General features: G+C 39.1%; 1 long non-coding RNA gene across 1 annotated transcript in view; it reads right to left on the bottom strand.

Moving 5' to 3' along the window:
* Positions 1-11,285: 11,285 nt before the first annotated feature.
* LOC126753502 (uncharacterized) overlaps positions 11,286-16,387 on the bottom strand; it is a 47,760-nt gene continuing 42,658 nt past the window's right edge. Inside the window, exons 2-3 of the long non-coding RNA XR_007666160.1 lie at positions 12,193-12,439; positions 11,286-11,897 (exon numbers count right to left, since the gene is read on the bottom strand). This is a non-coding gene — a long non-coding RNA (uncharacterized LOC126753502). The remainder of the gene's footprint in view (positions 11,898-12,192; positions 12,440-16,387) is intronic.

Raw genomic sequence — 16,387 nt, 5'->3', positions numbered from 1 at the left:
TTAAAACTTGCAAATAAAAAAAAATTAATATTTCACTTCAAATTAGATTAAAATTTCATGGAGAATGTGTAAGTAGCATTTGTGAGAGATTTAATAAGTAATAGGATTATTAGGATGTGTCAAGAATTCAAAAATAAGGATTCGAGAAAATAATCGATATAATTTCCGAAGTGTCATTAGGCTCGACAATTAAAAGGATGCACGGATATCAATATAAATATTTGGCATAGAATTTTTAAAATATAAGTTTATTTCGGTTTCATACCTTTTAATGATTAAGATTTAAGGTCATTACAGAAGTGATTGATGAAAGTCATTATAAGGTTTAGAAATTTTCAAAGACCACTAGCCGCTGATTTTGCTTATTAAATGAGTATTGCGGAAAAAGGATGTGTAGACATATTCGTCCCGTTCGACAATCTAGTTATTATGCTAGTTATATTGTATAGAACGCTTATGAGCTTTATGAGCTACAAAGAAACCTTAGATTAATGTAGACGATATTAAGCTTTGTTTATAATAAATGATGATGCAAAAGCCGGTAATCCGAAACCAGGAATGCTGTCTTTCAATTCAATCAACAAACAAGACAATTACTGGAGGCCCGAAAAACTATAAAAAACACAAACCAACAGTTGAAATATATTTTTTATAACTTCAAGGTTTCAAGATAATCCATAATATACATACATACGTATGTTGCGCTTTTATATTTCGGGATTCGAGAATCTTTTCCGCGTCTTGTACTCTCGGCAGCACATCTTCTTTCGAAATTATGGTCAAGAGCAGCGCCTATGTTGAATCGATATGTCGAAAAAAATACATCCATCCTCACTACAAGCCTTTGTCGCAAACAGAGTGTCCGAAATCCAAGAGTTGAGTGACAAAGTGCATTGGCGACATGTGCCAACGAAACAAAATCCTGCAGATCAAGTGTCTCGGGGTTGTAACGTAGACGAATTCGAATAATTCGACATGGTTTCGCGGTCCACAGTTCCTCCTAGAAGACCCTGCATTATGGCCAATTAATAACCACTTCCAGCTCTCAGCAGAAGACGAAACATTAGAGAAAAAGATTTACACTAATTTCGACTACTGAGAAAAATTCAATATTGGACCTTATTGAAAAATTCCCTTCTCATAAAAAATTGCTTCGTGTGGTCGCATATATGTTACGATGGATCAGACGACCACCAAAATACTCCATGGGACAGAATCTGACATCAGAAGAGTTAAACTTGAGTTTTCTAAAAATTGCACAGGTGATCCAACATTCAGAATTTTCGGATGTTAATAAAAAATTGCATAAAGGCACCACCCTACTCGCAAACTTGCAAAAACTCCACCCGTTTTTGCATGAGTACTCGGATATGTCGCTGTCTTTCAAATTAATCCGAGTAGGAGGTCGCCTAATAAATGCACCTCCCCCATACGATGCCAAATTTCCGCTTTTATTAAATAAAAGTTCGCACTTCGTTATAACTTATTTACGGTTTCTGCACATTCGAAATCACCACGCTGGGGCTAAAGCGTTGCTTGCGCTTCTTCGAGAACGCATATGGCTAATTAATGCCCGAGAAGCTTGCAGTAGAACCGTATGAAACTGTATACATTGTGTTCATTACAAGCCGAAGTTGCAAAACCAAATAATGGGAAATTTGGCAGTCGAAAGACTTCGAGCACTACGGCCATTTTATATATGTGGCGTAGATTTTTGTGGTCCGATATACACAACTTTATAAATACGCTGTCGACCATCCGTAAAAACATATAAGTATTGCAGTTTTCGTTTGCTTTACTTCCAAAGCAGTACATTTAAATTTAGTTTCAGACCTGTCAACTAATTCATTTATTTTAACCCTAAAAAGGTTCATTGGTCGCCGAGGAATGCCCCAGAAGATGTTCAACGACAACGCAACCAACTTCGTCGGCGCCGATCACAAGCTGCGCGTGTTGAAGGAGGCATTTCTGGCCCAGGCAACGGACCAGACGAAGGGTTCAGCTTCATCTTTATACCACCGCGGGTACCGCACTTCGGTGGATTATGGGAGGCCGCGATGAAGTCCGTCAAACATCTTATCGTTTGCGCAATCGACAACGTGCTCCTCACACCAGAGGAGCTGTAAACACTGTTGGCCAAAGTGGAGGCCATCCTCAATTCTCGGCCCCTAAATGGAGCCAGGACTCCATCGACGGCGAAGCGTTAACTCCAGCACATCTCTTAATAGGGGATGGACCCAATTCATTGCTGCGAGAGATGGCAACTTACTTGCTGTCTCCAGAAACAGTTTTAGCGACAGTGGTCCAAAACATACCTGACGGGTCTTCAGGATCGCACAAAATGGTTACACCCGAAACGGAATCTGCAGCCCGGCGACCTCGTCCTACTACCGGAAGTATCAACCGGAGTTGGTACATTTCCAATTTTTTGCGAAGACGATGTAAAATGTCTTCGGCAATGTCTTTTTTGTTCGTATCCCATAATTGACGCGGATTTGAAGGCTGATATGTCGAAATGATTATAACGAAAAGTGTGCGAACTTCATTTTCATTCCAGTGATTAACGTGTTCCAGCAATTGTAATTGCTGGCTTACTTCTCCAAACCTTGCACACACCGTACCATTCACAGTAAGCAATGACTCAAATAAAGTTGAACCGCGTACATTAATCAATAGCAACCGAAGGTAAAAGCAATCGTCGTTTTTCGGACGGATTGTGTAAATTCGTCCTAATGCATTAGTTGAGAACATATCTGGATTTCAATCTACTGGTTGGCCTTGCTTTCTGCGCAACTATTCCTTCGACGATTCATTCCATGTATAATATCAGGGTATTTCCGAATAGAACAACGTTCTCGTAAATGGATCACTGACGAAAGTTGAGAAAAAACTCGTCAATGTTAATTTTGTTGCTGGCGGTGTTTCCACTGGCTGTAGTATTCTTTGAGTTGAAATACACATTAATATAAACACATAATTAGCATGGTTTGAATTTGGTTAGCATTTTCTTTGATGTTTAAAATGAAAAAAGTTGTTGTAGTGACATAACTACAATAGTTGGACATATGCTACCGCAGAGTTTTTTGTAGACATTATGATGTTCTTCAATATTGTTGTACATTATTTTGTTCTATCGCTAATAGTTTCGGCAGCGCATTCGACGAAAAACATTTTAAGACTAATTTTTCTACACTTTCGGTTACATTGTTCAAATTTTACCAAGGATCCCTAATTTATTTCAAAATGAAATGTAGCCTATGTAGTATGTCAAATTGGAAGAATGTGGCATTCTATAGGTGAAATAATTTTTTAATTGCCCCAGTACTTTTTGAGCCTATTCATTACAAACATACAAAAATAGGTACAAATCTTTCCTCTTTATAAAATTAGTGTAGATATTAAATACATCCCTTGTTGTCCAGAATCCATAAAAAATATTTTCCAAAATGCTCTTCACGCAACACAAAAACCACTTGCAATTTCGGGAACAATAGAGAGTTTCGCGAATGAGCACGTGCGTTCTGAACGAAATCTAGGTTCCGACTACTGGTGTGGCAATAATAATGAAGAAGGGCAAAAATACAACGAATACGACATTTGAATTTAAGTGACTTTTTGCATAGCATAGAAAAATTATAAAAGCGTAATAACCGAAAAGAAACGATAGTCACGTGAAAGTAGTTAAACTACAAGTAAGCTTCAGTGTACGAGCATATTCGCCAGCACTTCTTCTCAACTCCATCAGAAGTTAATTTTCGAAAAAACTGTCATTTCCCAATTTGCACGTTAATTTGGTGAGTACGACGTTCAGCTATTTTAAGTAATTGTAATCTAAAGTGTACAAAGTTTGTTCAAAAGGTGTCGCAAATTTGATTTTGCTAAGAAAGTGTCTATTTATTCCTGAATATATATTTTGTCCCCTTCGAAGTAATCATTGCACTTCCGCCAGCGGTTTTTCTAGTCCTCAGAGCATTTAAAAAGTCCCTTTTTGTGACCTTGTTTAGGTCTTCCTACGATGCAGTTTTTATCTCCTCAATCGCAACGTAACGCTGTCATCTCATGAGCCTCTCAGTTTGGGAAACAAAAATGGTGCAAGGAGTCAAGTCTAAAGAATACGGTGGCTGGAAGCACCATTGTTGTGTTGCTTTTGGCAAAATATTCGCGCCCACGCAATGATGCTGAAGCAGAAGAATCCTCATAATGCAATAGCCAAAAAAACATATATGCTCAACCCTCTAAGAACACTTTAAACCACCGAAGCTTCACCATATGCCACAGTCAACATTCGAAATGCGCCTGCACCCTTAAGGATGTTTTTACACAAAATTGTATACAAATTCATTGATCAATTTTTGGGAATAACCAGAAGAAGAGCCAAAATGCGTTCAAGAAAAACAGCGTAAAAAATTTATCAACCATTCAAAATGCTGACCTTGTTGTTGTCTACGCCACCATAGACATGACATAAAAATTTCGCAAAATCTCCGAATTTGAAAATTAGCAGTTCATTAGGAAGGGAACAAGACGCATAATGCTCTCCATGAATGTGGGATCGGAATTTGCCCGATCAAACATGTCCAAAAATATCTGTTTACGATACTATTTAAAAAAAAATTAAGCTTTATAGGTTCGAGTCGAGCAAGAACACGTTTCATACTAAAAATATCCAACAAAGTCATTCAAATAGATTCACGAGAGATGTCGAGCTTTCTCGTCATCTGTTTAACACTTGCTAGATGATTTTCAAGCACCATATTTTTAATTTTTTAAATACCTTCTCCAGTTGGAGAGGTCGAAAGTCGTCCAGAACGAGCCATACCTTCAATCTGTCGACAGTCTTTCAAGGCTTTGTAAAACTCGAAGGCTTATGTTTTTTAATCACCGGTAGCCTTTTCCAATATTTGCGAAGTTTGGTTAGAAATACAAAATTTAAGATAAGTTTAAAGTTCAAAATTATTAAAATATTAAAGGTGAATAGTTATTTTCCGCGTTGTGTCACATACTTTTCAGTTTTTTAGCGTCAAGAACACTTAAAGAATTTCAATTGTTTAACAAAAAATTCTGTGAAATATCATTACTTAAACAAATGAATCATGAAAAAATATTAATAACTAGCTGACCCCGCAGCCGTTGTCCTGCGTGAAATTATGTGTTTAGAATTGGAAACAAAGTTGAATTTAACATTTCACTTTTTTTTTCAATATAACACAGCTTGATAAACAACATTTTTTGTTTTCTGTTCCGGTGTGCAAATGACGGTTTTCCAACTCATAACCACGCCACGTACATATTTCCGGCCGTGTGAAAAACGTAGCATTTCCAAATTTATGCCACAGACTATGCGACTATCCTTGTGTCCTGTTGATTGTCATCTCAAATGCAATTTTCACTGGAAACGGAATACGTTGGAACTGAAATGGCAAATCGTTAGAACTCAAAGGAATTCGTAGAATCAAGCACTCTACCCCCTTTTATTCGATAGGTGCGTCACAATCAGTCGGGTTCCATTACACAGTTTCGGCGCATGAAGATTGCAAAACATTATAACGAGAGATCCAACTTTGAGACGCAAATGATCTGGTGGCATACCAAGCCTCTCCAAAGAATTTAGAAATTCCACTGGATAATTCACGGTGTCGTCTTCATTGTCAAAACGATCGATCGATTTGTATGAGCGCAAGTTTCCTGGAATTTGACTTTGAATCTTCCAGTTTAAGTCAACAGCATCGGTATTTTTGGCAGCTAATATTGCGCGTGCACTTAAGGAATCGTAGTTACAATGGCAATGTCATTTTTGTTGGTATCCTATAATTGACGCGGGTTTGAAGGCTGATATGTCAAAATCATCATCGCGAAAAGTGTGTGACCTTTATTTGCATTCGGAGTAGCTATCGCATCGTACATCGTTTGATTCCAGTGGTTATCATGTTCTAGCAATTGTAATTGCGGGCTTGCTTCTCCAAAACTTGCACACACCGTACCATCAACAATACGCAATGACTCAAATGAAGTTGAACCGCGTACATTAATCAATAGCAATCGAAGGTAGAAGCAATCGTTGTTTTTTCGGGTGGATTGTGTAAATTCGTCCTAATGCATTAGTTGAGAACACACCTGGATGTCCATCTAATGGTTGGTCTTGCTTTCTGCGTAACTATTTTTATACTATCGCAACAAAGTTGCTAAGGAGAGTATTATAGTTTTGTTTGTAAGTCCTAAAACTAAAATAGTCAGATATAGGGTTATATATACCAAAGTGATCAGGGTGACGAGTAGAATTGAAATCCGGATGTCTGTCTGTGCGTCCGTCCGTGCAAGCTGTAACTTGAGTAAAAATTGAGATATCATGATGAAACTTGGTACACGTATTTCTTGGGCGTGGCCCCGCCCCCTACTAAGTTTTTTGTACATATCTAGGAAACTTCTATAGCTCTATAGAATCGTTTCGTTCAGGCATTTCCATATACAGTTCAAAAATGGAAGAAATCGGATAATAACCACGCCCACATCCCATACAAAGGTTATGTTGAAAATCACTAAAAGTGCGTTAACCGACTAACAAAAAACGTCAGAAACACTAGATTTTACTGAAGAAATGGCAGAAAGAAGCCGCACCCAGGTTTTATTTTTAAATTGAAAATGGGCGTGGCTTCGCCCACTTATGGACCAAAAACCATATCTCAGGAACTACTAGACCGATATCAATGAAATTCGGTATATAATATTTTCTTAACACCTTGCTGACATATACGAAATATGGGTGAAATCGGTTCACAACCACGCCTTCTTCCAATATAACGCTATTTTCAATTCCATCAGATGCCTTCTCTGTATAATATATACATAGGAAATGAAAATACAATTTAATACTCAAAGTACACAAATTGATCTAATTTAATTAATTTTACAGCAAAATAAAACAATATGTAAATGACGGATTATGAAATCTCGATTATCACTTTATCATGCGAGAGTATAAAATGTTCGGTGGCACCCTAACTCAGCCCTTCCTTCTTCTTCTTCTTAATTGGCGTAGACACCGCTTACGCGATTATAGCCGAGTTAACAACAGCGCGCCAGTCGTTTCTCCTTTTCGCTACGTGGCGCCAATTGGATATTCCAAGCGTAGCCAGGTCCTTCTCCACTTGGTCCTTCCAACGGAGTGGAGGTCTTCCTCTTCCTCTGCTTCCCCCGGTGGGTACTGCGTCGAATACTTTCAGAGCTGAAGTGTTTTCGTCCATTCGGACAACATGACCTAGCCAGCGTAGCCGCTGTCTTTTAATTCGCTGAACTATGTCAATGTCGTCGTATATCTCGTACAGCTCATCGTTCCATCGAATGCGATATTCGCCGTGGCCAACGCGCAAAGGACCATAAATCTTTCGCAGAACTTTTCTCTCGAAAACTCGCAACGTCAACTCATCAGTTGTTGACATCGTCCAAGCCTCTGCACCATACAGCAGGACGGGAATTATGAGCGACTTATAGAGTTTGGCTTTTGTTCGTCGAGAGAGAACTTTACTTTTCAATTGCCTACTCAGTCCGAAGTAGCACCTGTTGGCAAGAGCAATCCTGCGTTGGATTTCCAGGCTGACATTGTTGGTGGTGTTAATACTGGTTCCTAAATAGACGAAATTATCTACAACTTCAAAGTTATGACTATCAACAGTGACGTGAGTGCCAAGTCGCGAGTGCGACGACTGTTTGCTTGATGACAGGAGATATTTCGTCTTGCCCTCGTTCACTGCCAGACCCATTTGTTTTGCTTCCTTGACTAGTCTGGAGAAAGCAGAACTAACGGCGCGGGTGTTAAGGCCGATGATATCAATATCATCAGCATACGCCAGCAGCTGTACACTCTTATAAAAGATGGTACCTTCTCTATTAAGTTCTGCAGCTCGAACTATTTTCTCCAGAAGCAGGTTGAAAAAGTCACACGATAGGGAATCGCCTTGTCTGAAACCTCGTTTGGTATCGAACGGCTCGGAGAGGTCCTTCCCGATTCTGACGGAGCTTTTCGTGTTGCTCAGCGTCAGTTTACACAGCCGTATTAGTTTTGCGGGGATACCAAATTCAGACATCGCGGCATAGAGGCAGTTCCTTTTCGTGCTGTCCAAAGCAGCTTTGAAATCGACGAAGAGGTGGTGTGTGTCGATTCTCCTTTCACGGGTCTTTTCCAAGATTTGGCGCATGGTGAATATCTGGTCGGTTGTTGATTTTCCAGGTCTAAAGCCACACTGATAAGGTCCAATCAGTTTGTTGACGGTGGGCTTTAATCTTTCACACAATACGCTCGATAGAACCTTATATGCGATGTTGAGGAGGCTAATCCCACGGTAGTTGGCGCAGATTGTGGGATCTCCTTTTTTATGGATTGGGCATAGCACACTTAAATTCCAATCGTGGGGCATGCTTTCGTCCGACCATATTTTACAAAGAAGCTGATGCATGCTCCTTATCAGTTCTTCGCCGCCGTGTTTGAATAGCTCGGCCGGTAATCCATCGGCCCCCGCCGCTTTGTTGTTCTTCAGGCGGGTGATTGCTATTCGAACTTCTTCATGGTCGGGTAATGGAACGTCTGCTCCATCGTCATCGATTGGGGAATCGGGTTCTCCTTCTCCTGGTGTTGTGCGTTCACTGCCATTCAGCAGGCTGGAGAAATGTTCCCTCCATAATTTAACTATGCTCTGGGCATCAGTGACTAGATCACCTTTGGGGGTTCTACAAGAGTATGCTCCGGTCTTGAAACCTTCTGTAAGCCGCCGCATTTTTTCGTAGAATTTTCGAGCATTACCCCTGTCGGCCAGCTTATCAAGCTCTTCGTACTCACGCATTTCGGCCTCTTTCTTCTTCTGTCTGCAAATGCGTCTCGCTTCCCTCTTCAACTCTCGGTATCTATCCCATCCCGCACGTGTTGTGGTCGATCGTAACGTTGCGAGGTAGGCAGCCTGTTTTCTCTACGCTGCGATGCGGCACTCCTCGTCGTACCAGTTGTTCTTTTGCACTTTCCGAAAACCAATGGTTTCGGATGCAGCTGTACGTAAGGAGTTTGAAATGCCGTCCCACAGTTCCCTTATACCGAGTTGTTGATGAGTGCTATCAGAGAGCAGGAGTGCAAGCCGAGTAGAAAATCGTTCGGCAGTCTGTTGTGATTGCAGCTTTTCGACGTCGAACATTACTTGTGTTTGTTGACGTGCGTTTTTTGCTGCACAGAGGCGGGTGCGAATCTTGGCTGCAACAAGATAGTGGTCCGAGTCGATGTTAGGACCTCGGAGCGCACGCACATCTAAAACACTGGAGACGTGTCTTCCGTCTATCCCAGCATGATCGATCTGGTTGGTAGTTTTTCGATCCGGAGACAGCCAGGTAGCTTGATGAATCTTCTTATGCTGGAATCTAGTACTACAGATAACCATATTTCGGGCCCCGGCGAATTCGATCAGCCTCAACCCATTTGGGGATGTTTCATTGTGGAGGCTGAATTTACCGACCGTAGTGCCAAAGATACCTTCTTTGCCCACCCTGGCGTTAAAATTGCCAAGCACGATTTTGACATCGTGGCGGGGGCAACTCTCATAAGTGCGCTCCAAGCACTCATAAAAGCATCTTTGGTCACATCGTCCTTCTCTTCCGTCGGGGCGTGGGCGCAGATCAGCGATATGTTGAAGAACCTCGCTTTGATGCGGATTGTGGCTAGACGTTCATTCACCGGAGTGAATGATAGTACTCGGCGACGGAGTCTCTCTCCCACCACGAATCACACATCAAACTTGCGCTCCTTTATATGGCCACTGTAGTAAATGCCACAAGGACTTACTCGTCTCTGTCCTTGTCCCGTCCATCGCATTTCTTGGACGGCGGTGATGTCAGCCTTTATTTTCACGAGGACATCAACCAGCTGGGCAGCGGCACCTTCCCAATTAAGGGACCGGACATTCCAGGTGCATGCCCTCAATTCGTAGTCCTTATTTCGTTTGCCATGGTCGTCATCAAAATAGGGGTTTCTCATCCGAGGCTGTTTGTCATTTTTCATTGGGGTAGGCTTTTTACGTGGCGGGTCCCAAACCCAGCGCACAACCCTAAGCAGGGGATGTCTCGCCTTCTCACTTTAGCTCGCCTTCGAACGGATGTTCTTAGGCTACCCAGAGAATACTTGGTCAAAGACCGGAAGTAGTGAGCTGCTTGAGTCATGTGTAAAAGAATCGTTTCTGGCCACTCCCAAGTGAATGGCGATCAGAGAACTTTCCTCACTTGCGTGAACTTCTACACATGACTCCATCCTTAGCCCTTCCTTACTTGTTATAATATGTGGAACATTCCGAATTGTGTCGGTGCAATTGATGGTAAGCACGTTGCTACTAAGTGCCCGGCCAATTCTAATTCTATGTTTTACATTTACAAAAAAATTTTTAGCATCGTTTTGATGGTTGTATATGATGCGAAATACATATACATATATTCACAGCAGTTAGTGTTAGCAGCCATGGAAGTCAAACTGACGGAGGTACTGTATATTAAATTGTTTAACATTCTAGTATAATGCATTTCTGTTAATATTTATGCAGGAATCTTTCGACTTACTCCATTTGGCCATGCATTAATACAAAATACTCTGCCTTTGCCACCACCTGTGCCACTGTCTGACGTGTCACCGAAACCTTTTCCTTACTTTTTCGTTGGAGATGCTGTATTCCCATTACGAAATAATTTAATGCGCCCGTTTCCCGGAGCTAATCTAACACACACGAAACGTATTTTCAATTATCGATTGTAACGCGCTCGTAGAGTCATAGAAAATTCTTTTGGTACATTGACTGCTCGGTGGAGAGTTTTGAAAACAACGATTGAATGTAATACAGAAAATTGTGAAAAAATTGTGTTGGCTTGCATAGCCTTACACAATTTTATAATGTTGAACGATCACAATCGCTGGTATTGTCCGGAGAATTACGTAGATCGAGTGGAAGGACATAACATTGTTCATGCCGGTGAGTGGCGCCGGGAAAATGAAAACAAGTCATTACGACCAATGCGAACTTCAGTGCGTAGAGGTCCTTATGCGTTTAACTTACGGGAAGGACTTGCTAACTATTTTGTAAATGAAGGATCTGTAGTATTCCAAGACAATTTAGACGCTATTACAGGAGGACTATATGATCCTGAAGGACCTTATTAGAAATAATTACCAATTTTTTTAACCCATCATTTTTTTCATTTTATTTCATTTTTTTTAATTAAAAACAAAAGTATATGTTCAGAATTATTTACATAACAAATTAATTAATTTTAATGAAACTAAAATAATAATTTAAAAATGAATACTTCATAACCCTATATATTAAATCTTATACAATAAATTAATTTAACATTTTATTTAATATTACGCTCCTCTCTGTACTTCAAACGCAGCTTGTAACATTTTCTCTATTGCCCTAGCTTGCTTTTCCTCGTCCAAAGGAAACGATTAAAGTGCTGAACGAGTGCACAGCCCGGTTTGCGGGTTGTTGTTGCTGGCTTTGCTGAGTTAGTTGGGTTGATGACCATTTATTCTTAAAAAGTTCGATGGCTTCAATCATTTTCTGGTCAACCTCGCTAGTAGTTGACACAGATGACCTTCGCTTTCTGTCCTTTTTGGTAGCCACCTGCGTAGAGCAGGATGGTGAGGAAAGCGAGGTTTATGTGGAAGGAGCCGGAGATGTACGCTTTGCGCCACGGGGAAAGGAGGCGACGGCAGCGATATTGTTATTGGGCTTACTGGCGACAAGGGCCATAACGGTGATGGCACTTCCAACTCCTGCGCATGCCCTTGCGGCTGCAATTGCGTTTCTTCAGATCGTGATTGCTACTGACCCTGGTCAGTGACAGTGGTTTCACAAATATTTTGTGAGAATCTAACCCTGTAAATTTAATTTTTTATTACAAATACAAGTAAGTACAGTGGACCAATAAAGTTTACATACACCTAGTTCTATTAAATTACGACACGTTTATTTGTTATACAATGAATAACTTTTGTGTTTTTTTCCTATCCATTTCAAAGGATATATATTTAACATTAAATTTAGCATATCAAAATATTTTTTTTTTTACACAAATAAAAAAAAATTAATGCTAAAGTTTAAAATGAGCATAATTTCTATCAAAAAAGTTTACGTACACTAATGATTAGTTATATAAATCAAAAGTCATTACAATAGTTTTAGCGGTTTTTGGCCTATAATAGCAAGTCCCTAGACATCGATGTATGCTCCCCATTCCATTTCTAGTATTAAATCCGGATATTTTGACCCACTAAGTCCATGATCCAGCTTTTTGGCCTTATTTTGATGAAATTCGATGTTTTCGAATACGATTTTCCAAAAAGTTCCAGATATTTTGAATAGGATTAATGTATGGTGATTGCGGGACCTATGGAGTTATTTTTAATTCCATAACAACCCTGCAAATAAATAATAGCATATATAATATTATAATATATTGTGGCTCATCCCACATTTTTAGTATTTTCTAAGTGACAACACATAACTCAAGCAAACGAGAGATATTGTAATCTGATGAAAACAATTCCAATAAAATATTTAAGAAAATTAGAATGTAGAAAAGAGGATAATTTAAGGAGTGTGAAATGGGTTTTTAACGCCATTTCCACTCACCCTGCCACGACTTGGCAATAAAATATTTCTTCACTGTTAACTGAATATGAAAAACAATAAAAATAAAATTTTTAGGTTCGGCGGCAAAATATGTTTTTATTGCGTACAAAACTGCGGAAATAAGCAATAAAAAATCCCCATCTTTCTATTTTGGCTTGATATTCTGGCTACTTGCCACAAATATTATTTTGTTTAGCAAGCGTTTATGTAACTCTTTTCATTGCCACGCCGTTATTGATAAATTCTTTGCGTAGATGAACTTTGACAGCCTCTTCAGCAGTCAAGAGAAAATTTGATTGCAAAAATATTTTATAGTGGATGAACAATGAAAATATGTCGATACATGCTATCAGACACATAGGCGCCTCCCCACAGATTTATACAGTTGTGCGTTATAATATGAATGATCCTCTGAATGCACCGTGGCAATGATTTATGTATGTAGCCACCTATACTACGGGCTTGTAGGTGATTAAATTTCGCACTCGGTGATGCAAAGCATGGAGCTAGAAGTGTTTGCTAACGTAAGTCCATGTTTAATGGGAATGGTGCACTAATTTTACTCATATACAAGGTGCGTTCCAAAGTAAAGAGGACTTAAAAAAAACAGAACAAATGTTTTTTTCGGCAAAATCAATTTATTTTGTTCAAAATAGTCTCTTTCTGCTTCAATACTGCTTTTTGCTCGGTCCAAAGTGTTTTAGCTCGTTGGCCGGTATGGCCACCAGTATGCCGGGGCAAGCCTTTTGAATGGCCTCTACGTCTGCATAACGCTTTCCTTTCATGGGCAAATGCATTATCAGGTTAATACGGGGAGGGGTTAATGGTTAAAATGTGATTTTTGGTCAAATAATCGTCCTTAGAATGTTGGATTCTAAGCAATTTTTGGACGCCAGTCAATTTGTGCGGAACAAACCGTGCGCACACCTTTCGTAAGCCCAAATGTTCACAGTCGACATATATGTTCAGTCAAAATGCGATAAATCGATGTTTTGGAGATGTTCAATTCTATTTCCATGAATTTCAATGAGGATTTCGGCTGATTTTTGATGAATTTACGCACAGTTTCGATGGAATTTCCGGTGATCACGGATTTTGATTGACCCACATGTTGATCGTCATTTATGTCCTCACGACCACTTTGAAAACGTTGAAACCACTCGTGCACTCTGCTATGGGATAGGCTTTAACGTTTCGGTAAAAGATTTACCAATTTTAAAACAAAATTGGCTAATTTTTCGAAGCTGATTTTCGCACCGATAACCCAAACATACTGACACTTAAAATGCAATCACTGGACAATCGATAAAGATAGCAGACTCTAACGCACAGTCGACATACATATATGTAGATGACGCCACCAGGAAGCGCTAGATTCAAAGAAAGCTAGATTTCCTTTTAACGCAACTTGTACTAGGCACCGTTTTTTATAGTACACTCAGTCCTTTTTTTACGCGACCTCTTTTTACGCTATTTCACTTTAACGCGGTTATTTTTGAAGCGCAAATTCCTTTTTTTACGCGAATTTCTCACTTTAACGTGATTGCTTTTTTTCGTTTTTTGCTTGGTCTTAAACTTGCAGCAGAACGTGCACGAATTTTTCAAAAAGAATTGAGTGTATGCATGTTAAGATATAAAGAACTACATCGGAATTTATTGGGTCTAAAAAGAAGCATTCAAACAAAATTAACTGAGTTTATGGTGCAAACTCAGTCGGAGACGCTAAGTCAATCAGAACATCATTCCATAGTTCTTACTATTGATTCTGATACAAATTCTAGTGATATCAGTGCCGGCCATCAAAATAAGCGGCTAAAAATAATTTAAACTACGGATAATGACAGTGATTAAACAGCATTCAACGGTTTTTTCAATAAATCTACCTATTTTCTATTTTTTTCTTTTTTATATATGGTTTTTGTTTTGTATTTTTTATTTTGTTATGAATGAATAAATCATAAGTCTGAAATTTGAAACTTATTGTATTGCTTTTGAATATTTTTTTGCGCGTATATTTTGTTATACGCGATATTTTTTATATTCGGATCCAATTCGTCAGTTAATATTGGAAAACTAACCATTTTTACGCGATTTTTTTTTACGCGATTAGTGGCAGAACCGAAAATCGCGTAAAAAAAGGACTGAGTGTACTTATACTTTGTATAGTGTGGTAGTGTGTGCATACTTATATATTATCTGTGCAGACATACGCTATCTGTTTCAATTGACACCACCAACCCCCAGCCACCCCTCTTGCTTGCGCGCCTACAAATTACTTCCGTTTCTGCGCAAATGTAGGCGGTTCTAAATGTAGTGCAATTAGCAGTGTATATGAAAAACATTTTTTTTAATGAGCTGAGTTTTAATCCATATATGTTCTTATATCTATATATGCATAAATATATTTAAATACTGAAATATAATTTAAAACTAGTAAAATAAGTCTTCATAATATTTTAAGGAGAAAACTTTCTAAAAACACCTATTTTGTTAAATTTATTATTCGCTTAAGTCTCTTATATATATACGTCCTTAATCTGAAGTTCAGAGTTCCAGATATATTTTAGAGGGTCTCCGACGTCCTGATGTTAAAAACTTCGTAGCGGACTTAATAAACCAGGGTGCACAAATAATTCAGTACTGCCGTACTAAACGACTTGTAAATCATGATTAATTCACAGAATCCACATTATAATATTGCATAGTCATAAACTTGACTCAAGGACACTATAAAAATACAGCATTTTCCTACATACTGTTACTTTTAGCATTGTCATCCTTAAATCCTCTACAAAAGTTCAATGACAAGACAAAATTTCAGCACCAAATTGAAAAGCTTATTACTATCATTATTGTTATCGCTTTTGTTTTATTATGCGACAACGAGCCAACAATTGCTCTTAATTGGCGGGCTCTCAACGCCTTTGCATATTACAAGCGTACTTTACACATCACTAAATTCAAACCGCAGCTACATATTTTTTGGGTACACTCAATCGTTTCTTGTTTAAGCGAAACTATTACTCATGTGCCAAATTAATGCGTTTCAGCCTACTAGTTCGCACATCCGGCCGTACCAGCAGCCGCTGGGAAATTGCCTTTGGGTTTTCCCATATACACCTCCACAAAATTTTGTAATGTTACCCACTTCGCTAAATAACAAGTAGTGAACACTATCTAAAAAGTGATCCATTTCGAGGTTCCCTAATTTTTTAAAGAAAAAATACAGAAACATCAAATTTAATGGAAGAATATTTTCTATCATTCGAAAAACATACTTTCACATTTAATTTTTGAAGATTATCTATTTCAAATGTTGGCTGCAGCAACATCTCAGATAGTCCATCTGTTGAAATCAATTTTCGATGACTCGTTAGAGAATTGCTACTAATAACTGGCGAATGATAATCGTGATATTTTGCTTCAAAACCTGAATCATAGATTGTCTACACAGACTTTAGACGGTGTGATATCTTGTTGGCCAACCGACCGGCCCAAAACGTGAAATTTTCTGCTCACCAAAGTGTTCTTTCAATAAATACAGTGATTGATGCGATGTGTGGGAAGTGCCGCCGCCTGTCGAAATCAAATATCGTCGAGATCACGAACCTCAATTTCAGGGAACAAATAGTCGGCTATCATGGCGCGATAACGGTCACCCTTGACGGTTACGTTCTCACCGGCATTATTTTTGAAGAAATATGGGCCGATGATTCTACCGGGCTACAACCAAA

This window comes from Bactrocera neohumeralis, chromosome 3 (assembly GCF_024586455.1).
Source record: "Bactrocera neohumeralis isolate Rockhampton chromosome 3, APGP_CSIRO_Bneo_wtdbg2-racon-allhic-juicebox.fasta_v2, whole genome shotgun sequence".
Lineage (NCBI taxonomy): Eukaryota > Metazoa > Arthropoda > Insecta > Diptera > Tephritidae > Bactrocera > Bactrocera neohumeralis.
The sequence above is the reverse complement of the archived record's forward strand: the minus strand, read 5'-3'. Positions and strand labels throughout refer to the sequence as shown.